This window comes from Xylocopa sonorina, chromosome 7, assembly GCF_050948175.1.
Source record: "Xylocopa sonorina isolate GNS202 chromosome 7, iyXylSono1_principal, whole genome shotgun sequence".
Taxonomy (NCBI): Eukaryota; Metazoa; Arthropoda; class Insecta; order Hymenoptera; family Apidae; genus Xylocopa; species Xylocopa sonorina.
The window spans coordinates 6765140-6772054 of NC_135199.1; the positions used below are offsets into that span (position 1 = coordinate 6765140).

At 31.1% G+C, this 6915-nt stretch overlaps 1 long non-coding RNA gene across 1 annotated transcript; it reads right to left on the bottom strand.

The window, feature by feature from the left end:
- Positions 1-3524: 3524 nt before the first annotated feature.
- Positions 3525-4358, bottom strand: LOC143425562 (uncharacterized). The gene is made up of 3 exons (XR_013102053.1): positions 4233-4358; positions 3901-4030; positions 3525-3608 (listed from the first exon to the last, which is right to left on the bottom strand). It is a non-coding gene; the product is annotated as an uncharacterized LOC143425562 (long non-coding RNA).
- Positions 4359-6915: the final 2557 nt, after the last annotated feature.

Sequence of the window (6915 nt, forward strand, 5' to 3'; positions counted from 1 at the left end):
ATTATATGATTCATAAAATATCGATACGACTATTGTAAGTTCTTCTACATCTATAACGTCAATTGCGGACCAAATAATATAGAGGATCGCGAATAAGGATCAAATCAAGCGTTCACTCTGAATCCCTTGCGTTAATAGAGACTTTAATGCACCTGTTATTGAATGCATATAATCGAATCAACAATTCTCGCTGCACATGACGGTACGAACTACCACTGTTCGCTACATGGACATTAAGGTGACGTTACCGTTTATGTACATTTATATAGAAATTTAGCTAGACCTTTATCACGATATGGGCAATGTATCGGTACAAATAATTCACTGTACAACGTGAAACTAACCGCGTAGTGCACTTTGGTTGAGGATAAAAATTCATAGGTAATGGTTGCAAGGCATAAGAGCATCAATATCTACATAAGTAACAAGCAATAATGAGAGAATTCAAGGAGAATACGAGTCACGACTATTTTACACGATGAAACCACCGGCATGCGGGTTGCGTGCGCACGGTGAGAGGCGCGCGCGCGCGCGTCTCCACGTAAAATTTTACGCACCAACACGTACAAAACACACAGCCACTGCACCGATCGAGACAATGCGTCAAAAGGGAGACGGGAATCATCGGCTCCGATGCGATTCAGAAAGGAGTAGAAAATACTCACAGCTGTGGAACGAGACGAGAAGCGGCTCTTGTCATGTACAAAAAATCGCCTGTTCGAGGATTATAAAACGGCTCGAAAGAATGGATCCGTCGAGAATGAATCTAACGGAGTCGTGGTTCGCACGCGACTAATTTCTCGCGATTTCGTTCGTAGACACGGCGGGAAAATCATGCACCTGCATTAACTGTAATTACAAAATTACACCGGCGACCGGTTGATCGTGGTTTCTGTTATGAAACGGAGAAACGACAGGAATCTACGAGAGAGTAATTAGGACAGGGTGTCCGGCTGTGCCATTCGATCGTTCGATTCTTCTATCGCCAATTTTTAATATTTCTGCAATTAATCCTTCCGACACGGTCATGAGACTCGACAGACGATTGTACCATTAATCACTCTGTCGCCGACGTAATGATATAATTACGTATTCAAGAAAGTGGATGCAGAGGATGCTTAATGCACACCCACGATACCGTGGTACACGGTAGTAGGCGCGGCTTTTCACCCTCTACCGAGAGGAAACGGTTTCGTGTCACTGATTTTCCACGTACCTATGTTATTTAAACGTGTCTTCTTTAACGGCGGTCTTCAGGCTGTCCACGGATGAAATCCACGCCACCGATTTAACACAGAATCGCGAACTTCTCGCGTTCTCGGCACTTTTCAGCTCGTGCTTGTCGCACGCTAACCGAGTCCGCCATCTTGGGGCAACCGCCAAATCCCCCCAGGCAGGACAATCGTTTCAAATGAAATGTCACTAGGAACCTTTGCCCTTCTTACTGCATACCCGACCACGTATATTTTCATTTATTCCACTCTTCTTTCAATTTACTAGTTTGTAGCTCTCTCCATTCCTCCATCTTCGTTTATTAAAATTAATTGTTCCTCAACCTGTAACGAGAAACGTAACGTTAACACTTGCAAATACGTTGCAATTTCTATCGAAGCTTTTGTTTCAAATTTAATTTGAATTTGTTTGTAAGAATTTTTATACTAAAATCACATTTACATACTTAAATATGTTAGCAATATTTAATAATCTTTATCGGTGTTTAGATTTAAAATATTTGTTTAATCTGAAATGCATAACTGACTTATAATTGCTATTAAAATCGTATTACGTTAGTTCTATATAATTGATCAAACAGATACTATCAACATGTATATTAACGATCAGTATAACGATCAGTTTTTATGTCACTGCATTCACAATTATACCTAACGTCAAGTAATTGCCCAAAAAAATTAATTATTTATAATCTCTTCTCATAAATCATGTTCCTGTACATATAGAAATTAAAATTAGCTACTTCTTCTATGTATTACTACCCGTAATTATATATAGCCTATAATTAGTATTACTTAGTATTTCAAAGTGTTAACAGGAAAAACGATGTATCATTATTATGATACTATACTTTAATGTATTGAAGTTCTAGAAGATTGAAAATTAAATCAGTCTGTCATACATAGCCTTAAGTTTCCATAATAACTCGATAATTTATAAATGGTATAATTATTACAATAATAGTATGGTAATAAAATAATATTATAATAATAAAATATGTCTAAAATAAAACGAGAGAACAATGTTAAATCAATTTGAAACAGTTTAAACAAAATAAAATTAAACAGTTAAATACATTATCAGTTGGTACGTTCGCATTGCAAAATATCAAATTAAAGGGAATAATAGATTGCTACCTTAAACCGTTTCTTCTAATTTAATCAATATTGAATTTTCGTAATAATTGGCATGATCGTCCGCGATGCATTCTAGTCTGACATCTACCTGGAAAAATTTTAACACGAACTAAGGCAGAATTTTCGCGGCAAAAATGATATCAAGGAGTCTGAATTAAAATGTATATATAAATGTGGACAAATATACGTTAACACTGAAATTTTCATATAATTTCGTTTGATGGAATTGTAATTATAGATGATATAATCTTATGAAATTATTTATAAAAGCAATTATTTATTACCTACATAATTCTTAAATCCAATGATAAATAAAAGCCTAGATAATGCAAATAAACAAATATGAAATAAAAAATATTTAACTGCAACAGATTGCAGTGTTATTAAATAGAAAGCGAACCAATTTTTTCGGTGGAAATACTTACTTTACTTGTTAATTTTTAGATAACAAGAATATCAAATACGAATAAAAAATTTCTCTTTTTATATATTTGTGCAAGTAATAATCAACAGCTACCTATGAGGATTCACTTTTAAAATGATTAAAACAGAATACATCTAATATTAAAACGCGCGTCCCCTTTTGAATAATAATATTTCACGCTCTGTATATATTAATGTCAATAAAGTAGGATGATTAAAAAACTTACAATGAATTTAAAAATGTTGATCGCATAAGAAAAAAAGAAAAAACTGTCCGCATTATAGGCACACTTATATGTATTGCACATGAATAAAATGTGTAGCTGTATTAAATCTTACCGAGAGTTAAATGGCGATATTATAATGATCACGCGAAAAAAGTTACCTAACGGTTTCATATTTATGTACGTATATAAGAATAAATTACGCAATTTTATTTGTTGCATATAACAATAATAATTATGATATATTTTTAACCGAGTGTGACTGAATGATAATTAATTAAATTTGTAATTTTTCAATATTGTAAGTATATTTAATCATCAAGCTATTGTGCTTGAAGCCTGAGTTTAGTTTATAACGGGTCAGCATCTGATGTGCGACAGCTCATGCCGGTAGAAATTCGTTTAACGTATGCCTTTTACATCCTAAAACAACTTGTATTTCTCTTGGTTATTTTTTAATATATGCTTTTTGAAAAATTTTACGAATTTACGATGGTATCAACGGGGATTAATCACAACAAAACCGTATTTATAACGCCAGGAACTGGATTTTTTGGCGTATGTTTAATCGAGAAGTTATTAAGATCTGTTCCTGGTATAAAAAGCATTTACTAGCTATTGCGATTAAAAAAAGAGCGATAACAATCTTCATTTTTAATTTATCCCCTTATATCTTGAAAATTTCTCTGTATTTAAAATAGTTACACTACAGTTATATGGTTTCATACACTATAAAATATTTTGTGTCTTTTTACTTTTTCCTGATAGTTTATTCATGTTGTAATACGAGCTACTATTTAGTACTATATTTTTTATTTTATTATGTTAAATAGTCAATAGAATAGGTGAAGAAAATAAGATAGATCTTTTTAAGATGATAATACCTGTAGCTGGAGACATAAATGAAGAAAATCTAGGATTATCATCTGCAGACAGATTAACTACTATAGAGGAAGTCCAAAATTGTTTTCCATTTTGCAGCAACATTAGATTTCCAAGTAGATTTAAAAACATCTGTAAACATTAATTTATTAAGGACACAACGAGTTGTTCAACTTGTCAAGAAATAAAAAATCTCAAAGTAAACAATTGTATGCAGAATACATGTGCCTATAATTTTATACTACCGGCAGAATCATGAAATCTCGCTTCTTCTTTGTAAAGCTGAATTAGATAATACTGTAACATAGATCTTAGTTGCAATTAAAGACATTACCCTTTAACTTTCCAAGTTCTTAACTTTTTAGGCTTTGGTACATATGTCCATTGCATATGTATATTCAGCATTAAGTGAAGTAAAAGAGCGTGTATATCCTTCTCCATATGATACGAATGAATTACTGAAAGTGAAGGAAAAATTGGAATTATCCAATATAAAGATAATAAAGATATAATAAGAAGATAGATATAATAGATAAAAGATATAATGAGAAGATAGAATAAGAGATAATAAGGGATCATCTGAATTCTTATACATTTACAAAGCATTTAGCTGAGTATAAAATTAAAAATGGATGTATTCCAACTGTCATTGTGCATCAATGGGTGTTACATGTATACATATATATATATTAAATATAAGAATTCTTTTTATACCTGTATATCTTGGTAAATAAAGTTTTAAATATAACTGAAATTAATTATTATACTTTATGTCTATATATAGTAATGGGATCCTGGAAAGAACTAGTTCCTGGATAGGCAATATCAGAAAATGGTCCATAAGTATTTTTGCTGGGTGGTAGCAAAGGTGTTGTAAGAAGAGTTCTATTGGGCAAAGATTTATGATTATTTTAGTCATTTGATAAACGGAATCAGATTATATTTGTGTAAAGAATCATCAAAAACATTAGCAAAAGCACAGTCCAAAAATAAAATGTTAGTATAAATGCATCTTTTCTTTCTCTCTGATAAAAAAACTGTATATGTTAATTTGTACTTTTCATGACCAATACAACGTAGTTATTACTGTCAAAACTTTGTGATGTATATTTTACTTTTGGGAGAATTTCAATGTTTGAAAGCATTGCACTGTCTAATGCACATCGACTGATGGGTCGAGTGACATTGTATCAATGTACCAATATCAGTAAGTCAATTTTTTGAAACTAGCTGCTATGCCTGCGAGAAATTACTTCCATGAAAATAAAGTTTTAAAACCTCGAACAATGAGTACTGTATATAAGTTTCATTTTTATTATTTTATGATTTGTAGATTATTGATTGTTCACTCAATCTTGTAAGCTGCATTAATAAGATTTGTTTGGTGAATAATTAATAATGTCTCTGCTAATATCTGGACCAAAATTTCTCTGATCGTTCCAATTATACATATATGTATTATACATATATGTATAATTGGAATGTAAAGGATATATCCGTTTCAATCAGTTATAGATTGCATATACAAATTATTATAAATAAAGTTTCAAATAAGGCAAATGCGATTTATTAAGAATGAAGTAAAATAATTTTCAGTACAATTTGTACTCAAAATGGTGTTAGAAAGTAAAAATATATTAAATTTTTTATATATATAAATCTCTTATGCATTTCATTTTTTCAATTCTGTGAAATTTCAAGTTTCCAAAATATTAAAAGTCACTCTCCCATTTACTTAAAGCTGAAAAATGAAGTTCTTCCATTTAAGATTCAATGAACTCTAGTCCAGTTAACTATGTGTTAATTAGCATATCCAGTTTACTCTGTTTCTTATGGAAAAAAGATATTTATACCTTCTTATTTATTAAAATAGAAAATTCAAAAATAGTTTTTTTAAATAGTCAAAGCATATGTCATAAATACTATCAATAAATTAATAAACATGTTTATTTCATATGCATATTTCGGACACATATATACGCACTCAAATTGTATACTAATTCAAACATTGATACATAAGCTCTAAAGGGAAAAAAAATTCTATTTTTTCGTATAATGGTTATTTTTTATCAGTTTCGATAAAAAATTATTCAAACATCTAGGAGCAAGTTATATATATATACTACATTTAAATATCTCTGAAACATTAGAATGTTCTAAACCTACATTTGTTCCCACCTGTAGCTGTGGAAATTGCAATTTATAACCTAATTTCTCATTGCGACAAAAGAGCTAGCAACAAAAACTTGCTATAAATAAGCTATTAGTAGTTGTAAACCATGAATGCCTACCTACATACACATATATATATATATATACGTTTCATGTAGCTCTACGTATAATTTCCAGGTCACATAAGAGAAATAGACGGTTAAGGACATAGTCCCTTTCGTTTTCCAGAACAACTTTTTCCTCTTCTTAGAGAACGTGCTGCGTCACCTAGTAAAACGAAGAAATTAAACTGCTATCAAATTGAAGCTGATGTTACAAAGTAACAGTAGTCAGTCGAAGAATATGCAATTTGTTTGAATCAAGTTACTTTAAAGGAAACAATAATTACTTCATGCATGCAACATGGTAATTACAATTATCGTTCAACGAACCAGCGCAGAAAAATAAAAAAAAAATATATATTACATTCGTAATTTGAAATAATCGATCTATTCGATACAAGTTTGATTTAAATCTCTAAAAGTGATTCTTTCTAGGGAAACTTGATTCAATGCTCCAAAAACATTAGAATACGTGTATCTGATTTTACAACCAAACAATGGTCTTACAATTAGAGAGACGTACAAGATTTCCCCTGTCGGCTATAATTAGGCATTATTATAAACATTTAAAAGTATCATAAACAGCCAATTATACGAATCAGATTACATTCCTTCTTTCGCCTTTGTGCACATTGACCCTGAAGTATCAACTTCGAAGACAATGACCAACAATAAGTTTCCGTTGATGGCTAGACGTTTAGTCATCCAGCAGGTATTATAAAAATAAGATGTCTGTGGTATGGA